We start from the raw sequence: 25,179 nt of genomic DNA on the forward strand, positions 1-25,179 counted from the left end.
AACCATTTTGTCAAGTATGGATGATTCTTCTTGGACAGTACCTTCGTAAGAAATTGTAGGTAAGATTTAGCCTCTGGGGGCACCTGGGTGACTCAGTCGGTTAAATGTCCAACTCTTGATCCTGGCTCAGGTCATGATCTCACAGTCATGAGATCGAGCCCCACATTGTCTCTGCATTAGCCTGCTTGGGATTCTCTCCCTCCCTCCCTCTCTCTCTCTCCCCCTCCCCTGCTCACAGTTTCTCTCTCTCAAAACAAATAAATAAAAACAAAAATAAAATAAAACAGAACAAAACAAAAGATTGAGCCTCTGGAGTTATAATCTGTGGCTTCGAGACCCAGTTTCCTCAGTTACAAAGTGTTACTTAACTCTTTTAAGTTTAGTTTTCCCATCTATAAAATGAAATATAATTATAGTAGCTGCCTGTGTTGTAAAGAATTTATCCTGGACCAAAGAGAAGTCTGGCCTCTGCCATCAGCTCCTGGGGACAATCTCTCAGCCCTTTCGATCTATTGCCTGATAAAAGTGTCTTTGTTTGGGGGGCTGGGAGAGGGTGGGATGCAGGTTCTTGGGTCACACAAGGCACTCTGACAGTGTGATTTAAGGATGGGGCTTCGTCTCACAGGTATCAGCTCAACCTTGGGGGGCTGGAGACTCAGATCAGCAACATGGGCTGTTAGGACTATGACCCAGTAAAAACTCTGAACACCAGAGCTTAGATGAGCTTTCCTGGTCAGCAATATTCTGTACACACTGCTGTCCATCACTGATGGGAGAGGACAACTCTCTGAAATTGAAAGTTTCAATTCAGGACTTGCCTGGACTCACCCTATATATCTCCTCTTTTTTGCCAGACTAAACCATAACCATGAGGATAATACCTTTCAGTGAGTCTGTGAACGTGGAGGGGATCTCGACCACATCCAAAGCTGCCATCAGGGTTAGAAGGGACTGCTTCCCAATTTCAAACCATCCTTTTCATTTGTTGTGAGATTGAGACAATCCATAAGAGGTCCTAAGGATGGTGCCCACCAGCTAGTAGAGCTTAACCAATATTGGGTATTTGTTGTTCTTGTTAAAATCCTGGACTGGGCAATATGCATGCATTGCTAAAGAAATCTGATTTTGATCCCCATTCTCTTCAACCAGACCAATGCTGTTCCAGGCAGAAGCCCCCCAGAGCACCACAAAGAGGAAAGTCTTCAAGTTCCCCTACACTTTCAACCATGACCTTCCTTGATTTGTAGGCATTGGCATTCCTCATACGACTTCCTGTGAAGAAAGCATTCCACTGGTAAAAATGACCATAAGAACCATTCCTCTAAGCTACAGATCCCGTCCAGAGTGAGCCAACTTGGTTTTGCACAACCAAATTCTGTAATCTAGTGTTGATGTGCATACCTGAGAAGACCTTACACGTACGGGTGCATTTCATAAACGACCAGTTAGGCTCTTAGCTTCCATAGCTTAATCTGCTTTGGACGGAAGTATGCCAATGCCAGCAGGCGAATCTGACTCCTGATCTAAAACCCCTTGCTGCGATTTGAATGGTGGCCCAGGGATAGGAGGACAGTCTAAACTGACCTGATCATTTGGGCAGCCTCGCTCTCCTGCCAACTCCCTAAGGAGAGTACAACGGAATTTTAATGTGAAAGTAGCGAAAGGAAATGTAGCCATTAAATCTGCTGAATCACCAAACCCAGGACATTACAGACCAAATAAAAAATTACTTTATTATCTAGCACTGATTCCTTCCCAAGTACTGGATGATAAAGAATCGTACACACACACACACACACACACACAACACCACCACCACCACCACCACCACCCGTGATGTCTACAATAAAATAAAAACACAACCCGAGGCGCCATTTGGCACAGGTGTTTCAGCATCATTGGCTTGATGGTGGATGTCAGGAAACTTAAGGTGGGGGGTAATCCACACATCGATCTAGGCAGAGAACTTCTTGCTGCAAAACCAGGATGTTCTGTAACAATCCTTCCAGCCTGAGCTGACCCAGCTGACCTGAGAGAGCCGTCTGGCTCTCATGGGCAGCTCACCAGATATAGCATTTTGCAGGTGCCTTTAGGCAAGGCACAGCTGTATGAGGTTTTAGCTAGATCAAAAGAAATGTTGGTAACGAAATCTCTGCATTTAGGGGGGAAAAAGTGTTCCATAAAGACTACACTTTGAACAATCGCAGGTAGAAACACTGCTATTTCAGTAACCAGAGTGCCAGCCACAAGGAATGGACAGTAAGGAATGTCATGGTTAATGATGTTTAAGAAATGCCCCATCATACAGAATCCTCTCAGAATTCTACAAATCGCATCCTCTCAGAAGGCCACTATGCACGTAGAGTCTGGCTTCTGGCTAAAATCCTATTGTGTGGGCTTGCAGGCCTGGCCATGGGCAGTTACAAAGGTTTTACCTGGCAGACCTCACAGGGCAAGAGGTGCCAGTCTACTGTAGTCTCTGGCGGGAGTTACCTGTCAAGGACTCAGCCCACCCCACCCCCCCCACCCCAAGCCAGCCAGGCTCATGCGTTCCTGGCCCAGGTGCCTCCTCTCAGAGCCTCTTTACTGGGACCTTCAACAGAAGCCATCAACCTCTGGGAGGCCTTCTTCTAGGCATCGGGAGAGGAAGCCTCAAAGACACTCTACACCCGACTCGGTCGTCCCGACCCTTCCATTCCCAGCCCTACCCCCTCCACTCCCCCCACCAGCCCCACATCTTCCAAACTGCCAGAGCCTTTGTTGGGGCTTCCTTAACAATGAGATCTGATTGACTGGACCCCACATCTGTGCTGATCTACCTGCCCCTCGGCCAGTGTGCTGTTCCATGGGGGAAAACGGAAAGGAAGGAGTCGCATTGCCTCGGGTTTGCTCCCTTGCGTGTAGCATCCCAGTAAGTGAGTAAAGGCTTGACTGTTAACTCGCTTTTTGGCTTGTTGTCTTAATCAGCTACCACAACACCTGGCAGTCGGCTGAGCCCCTGGCACTGCATTTACAGTATTAGAGGTTCTAAGAAATCCTGTCGTAAAGAAATATATCTAACTAGGCATTTTACAAACCCATTTGTACGGAGGACTTTCATTATATGATACCTATCAGTAATATTCTTTGTGAAATATGTAATTTTAATATAAACTCTAAGATAAGGACATGGCTATCCCGTAAATTGCTGCAGACCAGCATAGGCTATATAGAGACACTCAGAACAACAAACAAAAGTACATATCAAAGTAGAAACTGCCTAAACATCCCTGGCTATGCAGTTTATAAGTAATTTAATTTGAGAGGATGAGTTTCAACACTAGGACACATTAAAGTTAACTATCCTTGTATATTACTATAATCGGCTCTATCCTTGAGTGTGCCATTAAAAAACTATATAGTTAATTACAAAGTATGGATTAATGCTTGTTGACAAATAGTTGAGTGGTCTGTATAAAGTTCTGAATCAAAACATCACTTCAGATTGTAGAGGGGACCTAAAACGTTCCAGAGTAACTAGAAGGGTAGCTGGCGATCGGATTAGATGAGCAGGTCAGCTGCCCCTTCCTGAACGCAAAGTCAGTGGGAACTCTTTCTGGTGGAGATGCTTCTCCTTCTAGTTATACAGGGAAGCCCTGGGAACCACATAAGCAACAAGATGCACGGACAGGCCAGTGTCTACCGACCGAACCCCAAGCACTCAATGCTGCCAGAAGTGTTTTGACTGCAAGTGGGAGACCCCCTCACGACAGAATGTGAAGTCCTGGCAGGCATACAGGGTATTTGTATGTGAGGTGCCAAAACACGTGAATGGGGAGACTGTCAAGTGCCAAGTGAAAGGCCCAGACACTAGTTTGGGGTCAAAGAGATGTCATCACGCACTGGAACATGTTTCTAAAACAGAGTTTTATGCCTTCAAGTCTTTGGAGGATGGCAACTCCACACGATGACAGCAGGAAGGACATCTGTGTATTCAGCCCCGAAATCCCTTCTCAAAGCAGACATCCCAGCATGGCATAACAGGAAATGGTGCTGGGGAGAATCACCATCTTTCAGAAAAGACCCAGCTGCCGGGTCCCCACGCCACCGAGCTGAGAGCAAGTGGAATAGGGTGTAAAAGTGCATCATTAAAATGACAGCATAAGAGATTTAGTAGCAACCACATAAAATTCAAGATAAAAGTTTATTGAGACCATTAAACTTCATGGCAAGAAGGGAAAAGGAGCTGGAATGAGAGTTTATAAGACGAGAGGGAAGGCAGGCACACGTGCTCACTGGCTGAGACCGGGGTGAAGGGGGATGCTGACAGAGGCTCTGTCTTCCATGCTGGAACAGGAAGGAGCCAGTGATCACGAAGGAATCACGTGGTGTAATGAGGCAGCGTGGTCTTAAATTAGCGAAAATTTGCATTGGATGACCTGCTAACTTGGGCATCACGTACCCGCGGAGGGTCCACTACGGACAAGGTGGGTCGTGGGTGCTGACACAGGACAGGGGACATGTGCACAAAAACATTTTAACAAAACACTCCTGCTATAATCTTAGCCAAATGGGTATTTCCTCTTAGTTTACAAAACTCCTCAGGACACAGGCTCCCGTTGGTCACAGGCCTTAGCGTGTTCTCCAGAGCATTCTCTACAATTGAGTTCTGGTGCAAATGCAAAGAGTCCTGGGAGATCAGAGAATCAAATGTGCTCGGGCCACAAACTTGGTAATGTCAGCGCCAGCTTTGGTCCTCGAGATGCTGAGGACAGTTGGTACTTCTCCCACCTGCTCCTTCCTCATTGGACTCAGTGCCCTCCCCCACCTCCTCCCCAGGAATTTGGGGGACACTGTTAGAACAGTAGCTATGAAGGGTTTGAGTTCCTCAGAGGAATTTTATATAGTCAAGGGAAATACAAAAATGTTCCTCAATATCCTGTCGGCATCATGAACGCCCTGAGCAGCAGTGAATTGATTTGCGAGTGAGTTTGCATATTTGTGCGCCCCAGCAAGGGCATCTGGGCCTCAGCAGGCACTTCCCACAGCCTGAGATGGCAGTGCTACCCCCTTGTGGAGACCCTGCACCCACAGCTGCCCAGAAAGGTCAGCGTAGACACCGAGCAGCCACGGCCAACAAGACTCCCCCACACGGATCAGACAGTTGCCTCTTCCCAACGTAGAGCTGCACCAGGACACAGCATGATGGGCTGCAGAGGAGGCAGAATTGGATTTGAACCCAATTATCCAAACTCAGGAAGTCGACTTCAGACTCCCTAATAGAGTAGACACAAAATATGTTCTTCAGAGTTGTTCTCAAAATTAAATGAGATGATGCATTCACTCATTATTCCTTCAACCCTTTTTGAGTGCCTCCCACATGACAGGAGCGGTTTTAGGCACTGGAGATACAGAGGGGCTCAAGGTTGCAGTGAATCTGGACTCCTGCTCCCTTGGACCTCTGTCTCCTCATCGGGGGTCTCCTGCAGGAGGACACTCTGGGCCTGTCCCTGATCCATCACTTGTTTTCCTCCAAGGGGGACCAGGCAGTTTACCTGGTGGGTGAGCTGGAAAGGAGGAGCCGCCATGGGCTCAGCACTTTCTCTGCGGGCTCCTGGGGGAAACTCAGCTCCTGCTGGTGAGCTGCAGGGACAAGCCTACAGAGAGGGGCAAATGAAATGGGAGGGGTGCCACATTTCCCACTTCCACTGGGTCTCTTAAATGCTGATATGTGATCCGTCCGTTTTCGAGGAGCCTGATCGATTATCACCTCCAAAACGCTAACCTAGGTCAGACTTCTGTTCTCAGTGTGCACTCCGGGAAAGTGAGGAAGAAAATAAACAAGAAATGAGATGAACACGAAAGTTTCAGGAGGTGGTAAGTCCCATGATGAAAATAAAACAGGGGCAGAGAGTGATGGGAATGAAGGCTACCATTGTAGACAAGGACAAAGGACCTGCCCCACGGAGGCACTGGTCCAACATGGGTCTCGCTGGATGAAATCCAAGCGTCTACAAGTCCTCATTCCTTTCTGGATTCTCTTGCAGAGAATCTACACCCCTGCCTTTTCCAGCCTCCAGAGACGGCCCGCACTCCTCGGCTCACGGCACCGTCCTCCGTCTTCAAAAAGCTACCAACGGCACGTTGAGCCCCTCTCATACGACATCATTCCGACCTCTTCTGCTCCACCTTTCCATTTTCATTTTTTTAATTTTTATTTAAAACAAATTTCTAATGTTTTTATTTATTTCTGAGAAAGAGAGAAACAGAGTGCAAATGGGGAGGGGCAGAGAGAGAGGGAGACACAGAATCCCAAGCAGGCTCCAGGCTCTGAGTTGTCAGCACAAAGCCTGACACAGGGCTCAAACCCACAAGTCATGAGATCATGACCCAAGTGAAACTCAGATGCTTAACCAACTGAGCCACCCTGATCCGTGCCCCCCCCCACCCCTTTCCACTTTTAAGGACCCTTTGTGATTCCACTGGTCCCACCCAGATAATGCTGGATAATGTCATCTCAAAATCCTCTAATCATATCAGCAAAATCCCTTTTGCCATGTAAAGTAACATATCCACAGGTTCCTGGGACATTTTGAGGGGACCATTCTGCCTCTTACAGTTGGCCCCGCGGACCATGTTCATGGGGAATCTGCTGCCCAGCATCTCTGGGCCAACACGGCCAATGTTCCTTTAATCTGGTACCACTGGAGGAAAGGTACTAGCATGCCTCCACCAGAGGAGGGCAGGCACGTGTTTCCTCTTAGGAACAGCAGGCACAGGGGAGGTGCTTGTTTAACTCTTAGGGGCGTTCTCACATTTTTGGTAGGAAGAGACCACAGTAAATTAAAACACAAGCGTTGCATCATTACCCTCTATCGACTTCATTTGTTAGCATAAACTGCTCAACACACAGGAGTTTAATCTCAGGATTCTCATTAACAGTCATGGCTGAAACTGGCACAGTTAATTCATTACATAAAATATTTACTCCTTGAGGTTCTCTTGTTACTTTGTCATTATGCATAAAGTATACTATTGCAGATTTATTAGTAAATCACTCAGAGTTCTCTAGGTTCACTCAGAGTACTTAGCATCAACCCACTCGGTGGCCCTGGTGGTAACCACTGGAGTACTGACTTTTTGCAATCGTGGCAGCCCTGCCATCTCATACTTTATGATCGACAAAGGAAGTTCCCAAAGTGAAAGGAATCATTATTTGGTCCCAAAAGTCAGTGATGGAACTAACAACGCATAAATAAATAAAGTCCACATTTTGACCAAGACTCTGAAATGATGGGGGAAATACCCAGATGCTCTTAGTTAAGGCGGAAGTCTCCACTGGACCAGGAAAGCTAGAGGTCTTGTTCCTCCAGAGTCTGTGCTGTACCAGTCACACCCGCGATCCCGTGAAGAAGCCAATATGCCAAAGCCTAGACGCCGTGCTCAGAAATCAAAGGGGTCTAGACTGGAAAGGTGCCCTGACCATGGGCCATGCCGTCCCCATGTCTGTCTTTCCCTGACCATAACCACACAGTTGGCCCATGTCTTTCCATCTGCAGAAGGAAAGCGTTAGGTGGAAAACTTGAGCAGTCCTCTGCAGCTACCGCTCTGGGTGCATCGGTCTAATAAGTTGATGAGGGGCTGTGCTTCTTGGTCTGGGCGTTCACAGATGGCCACTCGGCCCTCAGATGCACCTGAAGGGGTCTCTGCACTGAAGGTTGTGTTGCTTCCACTCCTCCGCTCTGCCTTTTCCTCTCCTCTTTCATACACCCCTTGATCCAGTTTACTGAGCATCTAATGAGAGTCTGAGGGGAACCAAGGGTCCCAAACATACCCTAACAAATGGAACCATGGAGGTCTCCACAGGTTTGCTGTGCACTTTTGCATTTACCCTTCTCTTGTTTCTCCCTCCCTTAGTATATGTGCTCTGAAATGTGTGGATTCCATTCATCCCCCTCTTCCTACCCCAGTTATTGGCCTCTGAATCTAAGAGTCTGAATTCTCTTCCTTTCCTTATTCAGGAAGCTTTCCAGGCAGAACTGCTGAATCCTTCCTGCTTCTCTAAGTCTATTCCTCTTTCATTTATAAACAACTCTATTTCTGGACTATCTCCTTTTCCTAGAACACATTTCTAGCATCTTCTAGGAATATGTGGCCTAGTAGTAGACTTCATGTCAACCTTAGGACTGTGTCCCTGGAGCAGCACAGCAGGATTCATGGCACGTCACTCGGGAAAACATTCATGAATGGCTTCTAGATTAGTAAGAACTGGCTGGACTCAGCACCAGTAACATGTAGACCCAAATCTCAGTGATCAACAGCTTACTGAAGAAGCGTATGTGCAACCCACACAACACTGAGGGACTCCAGGTCATCTCTCCACGTGCCATTCAGTATCTAGGTTGCATTTCTGCCAACATGAGGCCACCTGTGCTGCTCCCATAGGGAAAAGAACAACCTACAATGCTTGGACAAGCTCTTAGGCACCTCACACTGGGAGATCCCTGTGTCACTCCCCTGGTGCTCCATTGTCTAGAACCAGCCGCAGGCCTGGGAGGTGGAGTCTTCTCTGTGCCAAGTCAGTAGAAAAAGCGGAGCCTTGATGAGCACAAGCCATGTGCTACCTTCTGGTAAAGAAGACAAGTCATGCTGGCAGGTCTGGCAAGGGCACCTTGACCTTTCCCCCAGCGTACCTGAATGTGGCCAGCAGAGTGAGCCAAGAGACCCAGCACAGAGCTGAGAAGGTAAAGAGGCATTCAGAGCCCTTGGGCAGCAGGACTGTGAGCGAGCTGGGAAGCGAGCCCAGAGCAAGGTGAGGTCAGCGGACAGAGGACACGAGGCAGAACCAGGCATCCCGCTTCCTCTGACGTTGAGTAGTGGACGTGACATTCAGACTGGCGGGCTGCAAGGGAAAGGGCCACCCAGGTGGTGTTTTCATAAATGAGAGTCTGCTCTGCTCTAGACCTTTGAAAAAGAGCCATTCCAGCAAGTGACATGCCACAGGGGGCAGGGAGGCCTCACCTGGGCAGCAGCCCCCGGCACGGTCAGACCAATGACCAAGCTGAGAATTACACCAGGGCCCTGGGGGAGGCCGCACTTCCCACTGCTTCCAGAAAGCATGAGTGCACTTCCAGCCACTGTGGGTCCGGCCACCCAGCTCACCACGCCCCTTTACGTGGAACATGCCCGTGCAGAACACATCTCTGTTCTCCTACACCTCCTGCTGCAGATGTGTCCGGTCCGCGGACAACCAGGAGGTTCTTAGAACAGCCTCCAGTCCACCAGAGAACAGAACAGGGTATTGGGAAAGAATATCCAGTGAACACACCTGGGGTACACATACGGGTACAACTCAAGTGTGTCAAAAGCTAGACACTCCCCACCCGTCCATGTGTGTGCAGTAAAACAGGAATTCTCCCTATCAGCCTGAACACCTTCTACTTTTGCTTCAGCAAGAACTGAGGTCGGCTACACTGGACTGCAGTGGGTGGGTGCCTACCGGATCAGACCACCTCTGAGGCAAGGTTTGAGAAACCACCACAGGGTGGCTGGTGCCATCAGACCAGCCCACGGCTGGTTCTTTCTGGCCCATGCAGCCACTCCGAGTCAGTCAACTGTGGCCACAGTAGCAGCCAGGGTTGCCTATATAGCAAAGCAATAGTTGCAAAAATAGAAAACAATAAATAAAAAATAATAACTTAAGAAATTGGCCACTACTAAAAAGTTGTGCGGCGTGTTCTGAAACCCGATGCACTCAACCTTGGCCCACCCGACGGATCGAGGTAATATGCCAGATGCCCAGGAATAAGATTAACTGCCATACAGACAGCATGATCTCTGCCTTCAGGGCCTTCCACACCCCCCAACTCACCAACTGAATTAATTTTCTATTCATTATTGAGAGGAGATGGCTATAAATTCACATTCATCCACATTCGACTGGTAAATCTACCAACAGCATGCTTATTAAAATTATCTGTCTCCATTTGTGTCAGGATGCATTAAAATTGTAATTAATCTCCCCAGTATTATTTCTCAGAATCTGCCCTAAGAAAGGACATATCATTTCTACCAAGACACAGACCATTTCTTGCCCCCTAAACACCGCCCCCTATTCTTCTATGTGGACCTGTTCTCTGAGGCCCAGAGCAGATCTCCCCCTTCTCTGAAGCCTTCTCAGACCAGCCAGATGGCTTTTTCTCTGAACTCTGATAACATGAACTTGTGGAGTATTTGCTAGCCTTATTTTCATGTAATTATATCTTACCATGCCTGTTGGAGTATAAAATTCTCAGTGGCAAAAAAAAAAAAAGGATATATATATACACACGTATATATATACACACATCCACCCATAGTACCTGCCATAATATTTTACCAAGAGCAGTTGCTGTGAACTGTTTGTCCCGCCCCCCACCAAATCCATATGTTGAAGCCCTAACCCCCAATGTGATGATATTAGGAGACCATACCTCTGACCGATGGTGGGATTTGTGCCCTTATAAGAAGAAACCAAACTGTTTCTTTCCCGCTCACCCCCTCTATGCACCACCCCTGCACCTGGCCATGTGAGGACACAGCAAGAAGACAATCATATGCAAGCCAGGAAGAGGACCCTCCCCAGAGCCCAACCTCACTGGTACCTCCTCTCAACTTCCAGCCTCTCAAAAAGTGAGTAAATCCTGCTGCTTAAGCCACACAGCCAATGGCATTTTGTCATAGCAGCCCAATTAGACTAAGACAGTAGTCCTCGAAGTATAGTTGTTAGTTGATTGAATTAGTGAAGTTGCCATTAGCAACTATATATGATTACTAGCGATACAAGCATGAGGTGGAGAGACTAGAATTCAGTCTTAGGTCTTCAATTCACCAGTGTGACCTTGGGCAAGTGAACCCCTTTACTCTACCTCTACAGAAAGCAAATAATAACAGCTATGTAAAGGGTAGATTCGAAGGTCACATAGATACTAACATTTTTGATGCTACTATTTACCTCATCAGTATTCTTTATTACTGGCAAAATCCAAATTTTGTTCAATGTAACAAGACAGTTAAAATATCTTCACAGACTCAGTTCTAGCTAGTGAGACATAGGCAGAGATTTGGTAGATATTTCTGGCATTTCTGAATTTTTTTATGTGTCTGAAATAGATACTTCTCATTTCTTCTTCCTCTGTCCTTCCCCCCTCTCCTCCTCCTCCTCCTCCTCCTCCTCCTCCTCCTGCTAAGCGAAGTAAGAAGTAAAGTCATTAGCTAAGAGTGAGAGGTGGTACTGCGAACTCTAGACTTTTCATTCATGTGAGAAAGGAATGGACCTCTTATTTAACACTTAACTTCCCACTGAACATAGCCCAGTGAAATACCTAACATACACGACCATAAAGTTTTCAGTACAGTGTTTCTACGTGCCACCCCTGGAACAGTAAGTGCTTTATAAACATTTGGTTGTGGTGGTCGTTAATATGGTCAACATTGACTGCTACAGAACAGCAGCATTATCATGGCTCTAAGCAAAGGTAAATCACTTAATACAAATTTTAAGGGTCTGAGATTTTACTCTAGTTAGAGGCCATAAGCTAATGAGTTATATTTAATGAAAGCTGGCAAGAGACACAAGATTCCTGGACAGAGACAAAGGACTTTATTGCCTGTTGCTATAGCAGCAGCCAGACCTTCCTGGTCTCATTGGTTCCTCCTGCCCCACCTGCCCCATACAGGTGGTAGCCAGCCTGGAAGAATCCTGCACAGAGAGTGTTGCTGTATAGGAAGGAAACCCAAGTCCCAGTACTTTTTGAACAAACAGCAAACACTGCAACAAGAAGCAAACCAGCCAGCTCCCCATCCTCCAGGGGCAAGCAATGGCCTTCACCTCCTTAGGTGACTAGCTCTAGAAATGGAGGCAGGTAAGTCTTGCAGCCCGGCACACTCAGCCAGTATGTGCAGAACACTCAGGGTTCCCGGCCAACTGCCTCCCCCAATACTCTCTCAAATGTAAATTATTTTAATATTAGCACATTAGATATCCCAGAAACCTCTAGGTACTGAGGCGCACCCAGCCAGACTGCAATTATGAGATTTAGTTAGTGAACCAAGCTCAGAAGTGCAGCAATGTTAGGATATTGACAAAAGATTCACACTTTTCCAAGACTCTGTCAGAGTTATCACCAATTATCTTGCTGCTCACTGATGCCTAGAACCAGCTCTACCCTTGACATTGAATTATCTGCACCGTTCACTAAGTTGTATGACAGCCAAATGCTTGCCTTTCTGAAAAAACTAAAGCACTTTTGCTGAGTCAGGACATACTAAATGTGTCATTCAATGCTCATGAGGTACAACTTGTTCCTGGTTGCTCATTAATATTTCTAAGAAAAGTACACAATGCTAAATGATACTAGAGGCAAGATAAAATGTCAATAAGGCTTAGAAATAAAACATACCATCAGTTTCTAAGCCCAATAGATTTCAGAGTGCTAAATCCTAAGAGAAATCCTATGGTTTCTTCCTAATATTTGGCCCCTTTAACACATACAGTATTTAAGAGTATTTCCCACGCCCTACAGAAAAGACTGAGTAGTTCTCATAGGTAGAGATAAATAAGCTGTGATGAAGCACTGTCTTCCATTCTTGAACATACTTTGTACATGAAAAATAAATTATCCTGTTTATTACTAGCATAACAATGTAAAAATGTAGGGTAACACAGAAAACGAAAAGGAAATAGCGTTCTGAACAAGATTTAAAGGAATAATATCACAGAAATACAGCAGTGGGTGGCTGAGTCAGGGTCCAACCAGGAAGCAAGAGCAGGAGGATGTATGTAACAAAGAACTGACTTACACACTTACGGGCACTGGCTAAGAAACCTGAGGCTCACAGGACAGGCAGCCGGGAAGGGAGAACACAAGAGGCTGGACCTCAGGAGCATGAGCCGAAGTTTTCAGTCCATAGGCAGGCAGGTGGCAAGGAAAAACTGGAGCAGGCTGGAAGCCCGCAAGCACAACCTGACCTTGGAATCACTGGCTCCAGGAAGAGCCGAGCTCCTCTTTAAAGGGTTTCCATCCAATCAGGTTGGCCCCACCCAGAATAATCTCCCTTTTGATTAACTCAGAGGTAACTAATGAAAAACTCTAACTACACCTGTGAAATCCTTTCACAGCAGCACCAAATAGCACTTGATTGAATAACTGGAGGAAGGTATGAGTGGGCTACAAAATACACTAACAGCCCACACTAATTGGAAATGCACTAGATGGGCAATTCTGGGGAGTGGGGCTCAACTTAGCCGAGGTGACATGACTCAACCACATCACCCAGTGTGGAAGGCACATACTCAGATCCCAGCTCTGCACTACCTGTGTGAATTTGGAAGGTACTTGGGTAGTCACTTTGTCCATAAACCAGGATAATGACACAAGACTTTCAGAGTTGTTTACGAGGATTATTCTAGGAATGTCTTTATCTCAGTGTATGGTAACCATAAAAAGTGCTCCAGAAGGCATCACTAATATTGTGTGTGTACGTGCACATGCGCACAACAACATCTGTTTCTGAAAAAGTATCTCCCTTTTTTAATTTCCAACTAGGTTGCTTGTTCATCTTCTGGGATAACTCGTTGACATCCAAGTATTAGTGTGCCCATAAAACTTTATAAATATACTTAAATTTCAACATGAAAAGCCCTTCCTGATAGATTTCCCCAACACTAATTACACCTGTGTTCTATTACCCATCCACAACCTGGTCCACTGCATACAGTTACTTCCATTTAGGTTTTGCTGACACTTTTATCTCTACTGACTTCTCTGAAGCGAAACATGGCTCTGTGTATCCTTTCATGTACACAGTTCAAACAGAAAACTCCAGGCAAATCATGAGTTCTTCTAACATGCACCTTCTAACCAGAATATTTACCTGAATAAACAACTTAGTAAAACAAGATAACTTTCATCACTACTTCCCTTGTAACTTTTCTAATGAATGATTCTTAACATACAATTGGCACATTCTACCATTTGTATGCCATATAGTAATGCTGACTGGTTTCTGAACAAAAATCTATATTCATAATTGGAGAATAATTTGGTTTTATTTTTGTACTTATGTTAAAATTTGTTAAATGTATAATATTAAATCATAGTAATTTAAAAATACAAAAGAATGACACAAATTACTTCAAACTTCAGTATTTCACAAACTGCTTTAAATGGAACACTTACAACATATTTATGCAGGAGGTGTCTTATAGCCTGTACATACAATTTGCATGAAATTCGGCAAAGGAGCAAAGTCAACAACATACATTTGTAATAATCTAATGCGCGATAAGAGAACTACAGAACACAGGTACCTGGCTGACTCAGTCAGTAGAGCATGTGATGCTTGATCTCAGGGTTGTAAGCTTGACACCTATATTGAGTGTACGAGTTACTTTAAAAAATGAAATCTTTATTTAAAAAAGAAAAGAAAAAAGAACTATAGAATATAATCTTTGACCTCGAGGAACTTAAAAAGACATATATACAAATGAAATAGCCAAATGAAGAGAAAAACAATGTTTAAAAAGGGAAAGGATAGAAAAGTGTTAGGTCTATGTAATAAACCTAATCTGTAAAGTCACTAAGGAATTGATCATAATATCAGCTGGGTCCCCCAGTGCCAGAAATTCTTCTTAATGCTACACAGAGATACTTTTTCATGGAAACTTTATAAGGATACCAAAAGGCTAGTGAAGAAAAAAAGTCACACTATTGAATTAACCACTCACTATTTACTCACGGTTAACATTAGTCCCAATTATTCAGCAAATCACAACAAATACATAGACATGAATACGCAAGGCTTGGGAGTCAGAGAGACTTGGGTTTAAAAAAGGCCCTGCGTAGAGGTGAACTGGGGGAGAGAGAAGCCATGGAGGGCAAGCCGCTTTTGCGTGTGGAGAGAGGATGGAGATGCAATGGGGGACAATACCGGAAAGCACCCTGCCAAAGCAGGGGGAGAAAGAGTAGAAAAGTGGAAACAGCCACAGGGCCTGAACTAAAAAGGGAGAAAGGAGAAAGAAGAGGGTTTAAGTTCCATTAAGACTATAAACAGGGGGAGAGCAGAGTCTGAAACTCTGCAGCTCAATACCTGGCGGTGCTCTGGTGGGAAGGGCGAATCCCCAGGAGCAGAGTGGGGACTGGGGTTCTTCGGGCCACATGGGGAGAGGCGGTTCCCCTGCTGGAAGGACACCGGGTAGAGGCTGTGTGGGTCCCCAAAGGCAAGGCCCCAGAGGACCAGGGAAAACAACCACATTCACTGGTGCTGGAACAAAGTCGTTAAGGGTGGAGCCTGGTGCCAGATGTGTGTTCGACTTTCCATGATCCCTGAAACGCTGCTGCTACACTGTCTTGCTGACTTTTTCTGGGGCGGGCTGATACCCGGCCACAGTCTTTGGGTGTCGGCAGCAGCACAGTCCCGTGAACGTTCCTGGGTGCGGCCAGCATTTGGCCATTGCTCGGTGAGACCCTCCACAAAGGGGCGGAACGGGTCAAAGCCACAGTCCCTCAGAAGTAAGGGGTCGGGAAAAACAGCTGCATCTGAGACAAAACTCAGGAGGGAGGTGCTGCCTGAGCTTGGTCACAGACTATGTAAAAGCAGGGAGTGGACAGAAGCTGAAGACAAAGGACGGGTACGCAATTGCTGATCGGGGAGAACAGAGTTCTGATACTAGAGACTGGATAGCTGGGTGACGCCATTCTCAATGCTCCCACGCACGCACATACACACCTACAAGCGCCACAGCAATCCACCCCAGTAGGCTAGCAGCGCCACCTAATGGAGAACGGAGCCATTACACTAAGCCCTGCCCAAGTGGGCCAACCTCGGTCTTCAGGAGCACAAGTCTCTCTGGCTACGTAGTTTATGGACGATAAAGTGCTACACAGTTCGACTTCTAGGGGAAAACGAAGTAATTTCAGTAGTAGTTCTATCTGTTCGCCGGTCCATCTATTCAATTTCCTTTCTTTTCTTTTTTGCTTTCGTTTTTCTCTTTCTCATTTCTTTTCTTTTTCTTGAATACAGAAGGATAAAAAACTCATTTTTATTTTCAATTTTTATTAAAAATACTTTTCTTCTACATTTTTTACTTTTGTGTAATTTTTTTCAAGTTCTATTCTACTTCCATCATTTCATTTTAGTCTACTTCAGTGTATTCATTTTTTTCAAATTTTCAAACGATTTCGTTTTTTTTTCTTTCCCCTTTTTTCTCTAATCTATCAAGCCCATTTCAACACCCAGACCAAAACACACCTAGGATCTAGCATCATTTATTCGATTTTGTGTGTGTGTGTGTGTGTGTGTGTCTTTTTAACTTTTTAATTTTAATTTTAATTTCTTTTTAATTTTAATTTTTGTTACTTCATGAATTCCTTTTCTCCCTTCAAAATGACAAAATGAAGGAATTCACCCCAATAGAAAGAGCAGAAAGAAACGACAGCCAGGGACTTAACCAACACAGATACTAGCAAGATGTCTGAACCAGAATTTAGAGTCACGATAATAAGAATACTAGCTGGAGTTGAAAATAGATTAGAATCCCTTTCTGCAGAGATAAATGAAGTAAACACTAGTAAGGATGAAATAAAAAAATGCTATAACGGAGCTGCAATCTCGAATGGAGGCCACGGCGGCAAGGATGGATGAGGCAGAACAGAGAATCAGTGATGTAAAGGACAAACTTATGGAGTATAATGAAGCAGAAAAGAAGAGGGAGATTAAGGCAAAAGAGCACAATTTAAGAATTAGAGAAATCAGTGACTCATTAAAAAGGAACAACATTAGAATCATAGGGGTCCCAGAAGAGGAAGAGAGAGAGAAATAGGGGTAGAAGGGTTATGTGAGAAAATCATACCAGAAAACTTTCCTAACCTGGGGAAAGACACAGACATCAAAATCCAGGAAGCACACAGGACCCCCATTAGATTCTACAAAAACCGACCACCAACAAGGCATATCATAGTCAAATTCACAAAATACTCAGGCAAGGAGAGAATCATGAAAGCATCAAGGGAAAAAAAGTCCTTAACCTACAAGGGAACACAGATCAGGTTTGCAGCAGACCTATCCACAGAAACATGGCAAGCCAGAAAGGAGTGGCAGGATATATTCAGTGTGCTGAATCAGAAAAATAGGCAGCCAAGAATTCTTTATCCAGCAAGGCTGTCATTCAAAATAGAAGGAGAGATAAAAAGGTTCCCAGACAAACAAAAATTAGAGGAGTTTGTGACCACTAAACCAGCCCTGCAAGAAATTTTAAGGGGGACTCTCTGAGGGGAGAAAAGATGAAACAAACAAACAAAGACCAAAATCAACAAAGACTAGAGAGGACCAGAGAACACCACCAGAAACTCCAACTCTACAAGCAACATAATGGCAATAAATTCATACCTCACTCTAAAAGTCAATGGACTCAATGCTCCAATCAAAAGACAGGGTAACAGAATGGATAAGAAAACAAGATCCATCTATATGCTGTTTACAAGAGACCCATTTAGACCTAAAGACACCTTCAGATTGAAAGTAAGGGGATGGAGAACCATCTATCATGCTAATGGTCAACAAAAGAAAGCCAGAATAGCCATACTTATATCAGACAATCTAGACTTTAAAATAAACACTGTATCAAGAGATGAGGAAGGGAGTTATATCATAATTAAGGAGTCTATCCACCAAGAAGACCTAACAATTGTGAACATTTATGTCCCAAATGTGAAAGCACACAAATATAGAAATCAATTAATCACAAACATAAAGAAACTCATCAATAGTAATACCATAATAGTAGGAGACTTCAACACCCCACTCACAGCAATGGACAGATCATCTACTCAAAATATCAACAAGGAAACCATGGCTTTGAATGACACACTGGACTGGATGACTTAACAGATATATTCCGAACATTTCATCCTAAACCAGCAGAATATTCATTCTTCTCCAGTGTACATGGAACATTCTCCAGAATAGAACACATACTGGGACACAAATCAGCCCTCAACAAATACAAAAAGACTGAGATCGTACCGTGCATATTTTCAGACAACAACATGATGAAACTTAAAATAAACCGCAAGAAAAAATTTGGAAAGGTAACGTATACTTGGAGACTAAAGAACAGCCTCCTAAAGAATGAATGTGCTAACCAAGAAGTTAAATAGGAAATAAAAAGTTCATGGAAGCCAATAAAATTGATATCACCACAAATCAAAACCTCTGGGATGCAGGAAAGGCGGTCATAACAGGAAAGTATATAGCAATCCAGGCCTTCCTAAAGAAGGAAGAAAGATCTCAGATACACAACCTAACCTTATGTCTTAAAGACCTAGAAAAAGAACATCAAATAAAACCCAAAACCAGAAGACAGGAAATAATAAAGATCAGAGCAGAAATTAATGCTATTGAAACCAAAAAACAAAAAAACAAAAAAACAAAAAAAACAGTAGAAAAGATCAATGAAACCAGAAGCTGGTTCTTTGAAAGAATTAACAAAATTGATAAACCACTAGCCACTTTGAGCAGAAAAAAAAAGGAAAGGACCCAAATAAATAAAATCATGAATGAAAGAGGAGAGATCACAACCAACACAGCAGAAATAAAAACAATAATAAGAGAATACTATGAGCAATTATATGCCAATTATATGCCAATATAATGGGCAATCTGGAAGAAATGGACAAATTCCTAGAAACATATACACTACCAAAACTGAAACAGGAAGAAATAGAAAATTTGAACAGACACAGAACCAGTGAGGAAATTCAAATAGTAATCAAAAATCTCCCAAAAACCAAGAGTCCAGGGCCAGATGGTTTTCCAGGGGAATTCTACCAAACACTGAAGGAAGAGTTAACATCTATTCTCTTGAAGGTGTTCCAAAAAGTAGAAATGGAAGGAAAACTTCCAAACTCTTTCTATGAAGCTAGCATTACCTTGATTCCAAAACCAGACACAGACCCCACTAAAAAGGAGAACTATAGACCAATTTCCCTGGTGAACATGGATGCAAAATTCCTCAACGAGAAATTAGCCAACCAGATCCAACAATACATTCAAAAAATTATTCACCATGACCAAGTGGTATTTATACCTGGGATGCAGGGCTCGTGCAGTATCCACAAACCAATCAATGTGATTCATCACATCAATAAAAGAAAGTACAAGAACCACATGATCCTCTCAAGAGATGCACAGAAAGCATTTGACAAAATACAACATCTTTTTTTGATAAAAACCCTCAAGAAAGTAGGGATAAAAGGATCATACCTCAAGATCATAAAAGGCATATATGAAAGACCCATAATATCATCCTCAAGATCATAAAAGGCATATATGAAAGACCCATAATATCATCCTCAATGGGGAAAAACTGAGAGTTTTCCCCCTAAGGTCACGAACAAGACAGGGATGTCAATTCTCGACACTGTTATTCAACATAGCATTGGAAGTCTTAGCCTCTACAATCAGACAACACAAAGGAATAAAAGGCATTCAAATTGGCCAGGAGGAGGTCAAACTTTCACTCTTTGCAGGTGACATGATACTCTATATGGAAAACCCAAAAGATTCCACCAAAAAACTGCTAGAACTGATTCATGAATTCAACAAAGTTGCAGGATATAAAATCAATGCACAGAAATCGGTTGCATTCCTATACACCAACAATGAAGCCACAGAAAGAGAAATCAAGGAATTGATCCCATTTACAATTGCACCAAAAATCACAACATACCTAGGAATAAATCTAACCAAAGAGATAAAAAATCTATATGCTGAAAACTACAGAAAGCTTATGAAAGAAATTGAAGAAGACACAAGAAAATGGAAAAAGATTCCATGCTCCTGGATAGGAAGAACAAATATTGTTAAAATGTCAATACTACCCAAAACAATCTATATATTCAATGCAATCCCTATCAAAATAACACCAGCATTCTTCACAGACCTAGAACAAATAATCCTAAAATTTGTATGCAACCAGAAAAGACCCAAAATAGCCAAAGCAATCTTGAAAAAGAACACCATAGCAGCAGGCATCACAATCCTGGACTTTAAGCTATACTACAAAGCTTTAATCATCAAGACACTATGGTACTGGTATAAAAACAGACACTCAGATCAAGGGAACAGAATAGAGAACTCAGAAACAGACCCACAAATGTATGGCCAACTAATCTTTGACAAAACAGGAAAGAATATCCAACGGAATAAAGACAGTCTCTTCAGCAAGTGGTGCTGGGAACACCACTGGTCAGCGACATGCAGAAGAATGAACCTGGACCACTTTGTTATACCATACAGAAAAATAAACTCAAAATGGATGAAAGACCTAAATGTAAGACAGGAAGCCATCAAAATCCTCGAGGAGAAAGCAGGCAAAAACCTCTTTTATCTTGGCCGCAACAACTTCTTACTCACCACGTCTCTGGAGGCAAGGAAAACAAAAGCCAAAATGAACTACTGGGACCTCATCAAAATAAAAACCTTTTGCACAGTGAAGGAAACAATCAGCAAAACTAAAAGGCAACTGACAGAATGGGAGAAGATATTTGCAAACAATATATCAGATAAAGAGTTAGTATCCAAAATCTATAAAGAACTTACCAAACTCAACACCCAAAAAACAAATAATCCAGTGAAGAAATGGGCAAAAGACATGAATAGACACTTCTCCAAAGAAGACATTCAGATGGCCAACCGACACATGAAAAAATGCTCAACGTCACTCATCATCAGGGAAATACAAATCAAAATCAAATGAGATATCACCTGACACCTGTCAGAATGGCTAACATTAACAACTCAGGCAATGACAGATATTGGTGAGGATGCAGAGAAAGAGGATCTCCTTTGCATTGCTGGTGGGAATGCAAGCTGGTGCAGCCACTCTGGAAAACAGTATGGAGGTTCCTCAAAAAATAAAAATAGAACTACCCTACGACCCAGCAATTGCACTACTAGGTATTTATCCAAGGCATATAGGTATGCTGTTTTGAGGGGACACATGTACCCCAATGTTTATAGCAGCACTGTCAACGATAGCCAAAGTATGGAAAGAGCCCACATGTCCATCGATGGATGAATAGATAAAGAAGGCGTGGTATATACATTCAATGGAGTATTACTCGGCAATCTAAAAGAATGAAATCTTGCCATTTGCAACTACGTGAATGGAACTAGAGGGTATTATGCTAAGTGAAATTAGTCAGATAAAGACAAACATCATAAGACTTCACTCATATGAGGACTTTAAGACACAGAGCAGATGAACATAAGGGAAGGGAAGCAAAAATAATATAAAAACATGGAGGGGAACAAAACAGAAGAGACTCTTAAATAGAGAGAACAAACATAGGATTACTGGAGGGGTTGTGGGAGGGAGTAGGGCTAAATTGGTAAGGGGCATTAAGAAATCTACTCCTGAAATCATTGTTGCACTATATGCCAATTTGGATTTAAATTTAAAAATAAAATTAAAATTAAAATAAATAGAACATATCATAAAAAATAAGTAAATAAAAGTATTACATCAAAAAAAGAAGTAATGGGGATATAATGTAGAGCCTAATGACTATAGTCAATAATATTTTATTGCAAATTTAAAAGCTGCTTAGAAGTTAAATCTTAAATGTTCTCAACACAAGAAAAAATGTTCTGTACCTTTGTATGGGAGCAGATGGTGTCAAGGCTTATTGTGTGATCATTTTGCAATATACACAAATATCAAATCATTATGTTGTATACCTGAAACTAATATAGTGTTGTATATCAATTATACCTCAAAAGACCCTAAATATTATTTACCCTCATTAATTAAAAAAATAAAGGAAGGAAGAAACAATGGAAAGACAAAAAAATAATAAAATGAATAAAAATAAAATAAAATTAGCCCTGCCTTTGGCTTATGACTTTGCCTATTTCCATCTCAGAAAAATATATTTAATAAATGTGCCTCTATCACATGGATTGCATGAAAATACAGCATATTTAAAGTATCTTATGCTTAGTGGGTGTGCTGTCCCTCCATGTGGCAGAGGAGAAGCCAAGAGCCATGTTTCTCTGTAGAAGGTTCCTGAGGATAAGCAGAGAGTGATAGTGAGGCAGACCAGTGTTCCTGGGGCTCCTGGCGGCCACAGCCATGGACAACTACAGGTGGATTAAGGTTTCTTGGGCTTCCTTTAGCCCACCAGGCCACTGCAGTGAGTTTCAGTTGGTGGCAACTCTCCCAGAAACTTCCTGGCAAAGCTATGAAAAGCAGCCATGTTGGTGCTTCTGGCTGAGGTCTACACTGACTATTTCCCAACCTTCTGGCCCTACCCATACTGCCCTTAAGTCCTGGATTCTTCCCACATTTGTATAAACAGAAATCCTATACTAAATGCACCTGTATTAAGTGGCTTTATTTTCATGTCCAAACCCAGGCTGCGCTGTAAGCATTTGGCAAAAAGATGGCTTGCCTCCATTCTGTCTCTCCATGAAGCACTGGCCAAGCTCTTAGTCAGGAATTGCTAGGATAATATCTTTTACCTTTGCCTTCCTCCATATCTTCTTCTTTACTATTTTATCATGAATGGACTTGTTCCCTTGGCTTCCTCAAGCTGCTCCATGCTAATCCATTCCAGGTTTGTTGCTCAAAATGATGTGCTTGTTCTAGAGAGCTTTCCATTATGAACAGTTCAGAGTTTATCACTTTAATTAAAGACCTCCAACATAAACCAACCATAATTATTCACCTGTAGTTCTCCTGCTTTGTGCCATTTCAATATTTTAGTAGTTCCTAGAATCAATCCATGCGATCCAGGAAGTGCAGGAGAAACCTCAGGAAATTGGCATTTGTCAAGTGTGGTTCATGTGCATCTTCCATAGTTCATCTCAGGACCAACCTATGAAACAGGTACTACTCCCACTTCACAGTTGAGAAAATTAAAACTTAACGAGGGGGAGGATGGTGAAGGAGGATCCTAGGCTCACCTCATCCCACTGACACACCTAGAAAGCACCCATATATGCATATGACCCAAAGACTGACAGAGCACACTCTCCACAACTAAATGTAGAGAAAAGGCCACATCAGAGAGAATAGGAAGGGTGGAGATACACACAGGAGCCAAATGGACATGTGGAACTGTCCTCAGGAGGAAGGGATCCTATGGGTGTGGAGAGGAGAGAGGAACAGAACCCCATGCCAGATACCCCAGGCACCCCAGGTATGGAGAAACCACATTGGGGTGACAAATCCCTATGACATTTGGCTTTGAAAACCAGAGATGTCTAACTTCAAGTGTTCTTACAATCAGTGGAGCTTAACACCCAGAACTTTAAAATCAGTGGGCTTTGCTCTGGGAGAGCTGAGAGGACAATAGGAAACTGAGCCCCCATTCTTAAAGAAATAGCACAACAAACAGCCCCACACAGCACAGAAGAAGCAGTTGGAAAAACTCATGGAGTATATGGGAGGGATATTGGTTTACCAATCTCAGAGCCTGTGCTGGAGGGGCAGAGATCTTTGGGAGACTTTTCCAAGAACAAAAGAGCCAGCAGGCACCATTTCCCTCCCCTGCTCCCCAGCCTAGATATATGGACACCTGCAGAAACCAGCAAAACACGAACACTCTCCACCTAGCTTGCCAACAGCACGCCCTACCCCTGTGTTCTCTTGCAGACCTATCCCCAGCAGGAATCCATCTAAATCGGCACCACAAGTGTGACAGTGTGCAAGCAGCCCCAGCACGGGCCAGAGCCACTTCAAAGTTGCTCCTGCTTGGGGGAGAAGGTAAGATAACCACATACACCAATCCAACTACAGTCCCAACAGTGGGTTGGGGACAGACAGCTGGTCTGACTATAGGCCTCACTAACCAATGATATCTTAGGGCACAACACATGAAAAGCTCCCTATTGTTTGGTGCTACTGCATCTCTGGCGATCACCTGGTCTGACTCAACTCAAGCCCGAAGAAGCTCCAGAGTGGCCTACTAACAACACAGGAATAAGCCCTGCCCACAACACACAGAGCCACTGCAGACAACTAGACTGAAGGCAACTCAGAGACAACAGCAGAGCAAATGCAACACACAGGAGATGCTTCTGAAGTGCCAGGTTCTGGAGAACAGGGGACACTGCACTGCAGGGCACTACAAGACCTCTTCTTCATTAGGCCACTACTTTCAAGAGTCAGAGGTACAGATGACTATCCTAACACATAGAAAGGGACACAAAGAGTTAGGCAAAATGAGTAGACAGAGGAATATGTCCCAAATGAAAGAACAGGACAAAATCACAGCAAAAGAGCTAAACGAAACAGAGAAAAGCAATCTTTCTGATAGAGAATTTAAGACAATGGTCATAAAGATAGTGGCCTTGAGAAAAGAGTGGAGGACCTCAATGAGACCCTCAACAAAATAAACAGAGAGCATAAAAACCAATCAGAGATGAAAAACTCAATAACTAAAATGAAAAATACACCAGATGGGATAAATAGTAGACTAGAGGAAGCATAATGGATCAGTGATATGGAGGACAGAGAAATGGGAAGCAATCAAAGTGAACAGGAGAAAGAAAAAAAAATACTAATAAAAAATAAAAATATATTAAGGTAACTCAGTGATGTTAATTGTAATAACATTCATATTATAAGGATCCCAAAAGGAGAAGAGAGAGAAAAGGGAGCAGAAAATTTATTTGAAGAAATAATAGCTGGAAACTTCCCAAATCTGGGGAAGGAACCAGACATCCAGATCCAGGAGGCACAGAGAGCCCCCAACAAAATCAACCCAAGGAGGCCCACACTAAGACACATAGCAATTAAAATGGCAAAAAGTAATGATAAAGAAACAATTTTAAATTTTTTAACATTTATTTATTATTGAGAGAGAGAGCATGAGCATGGGAGGGGCAGACACAGAATCTGAAGCAAGCTCCAGGCTCTGAGCTGTCAGCACAGAGCCCGACATGGGGCTCGAACTCACAAACTGCAAGATCATGACCTGAGCCAAAGTCAGATGCTTAACCTACTGAGCCACCCAGGCACCCCAATAAAGAAGTAATTTTAAAAGCAGCAAGAGAAAAGAAAACCATTATATATGAGAGAAACTTCATAAAGGCTATCAGCTGATTTTTCAGCAGAAACATTGCAGGCCAGAAGGGAATGGCATGATATATTCA

Source organism: Acinonyx jubatus, chromosome D3 (assembly GCF_027475565.1).
Source record: "Acinonyx jubatus isolate Ajub_Pintada_27869175 chromosome D3, VMU_Ajub_asm_v1.0, whole genome shotgun sequence".
NCBI classification, from domain to species: domain Eukaryota; kingdom Metazoa; phylum Chordata; class Mammalia; order Carnivora; family Felidae; genus Acinonyx; species Acinonyx jubatus.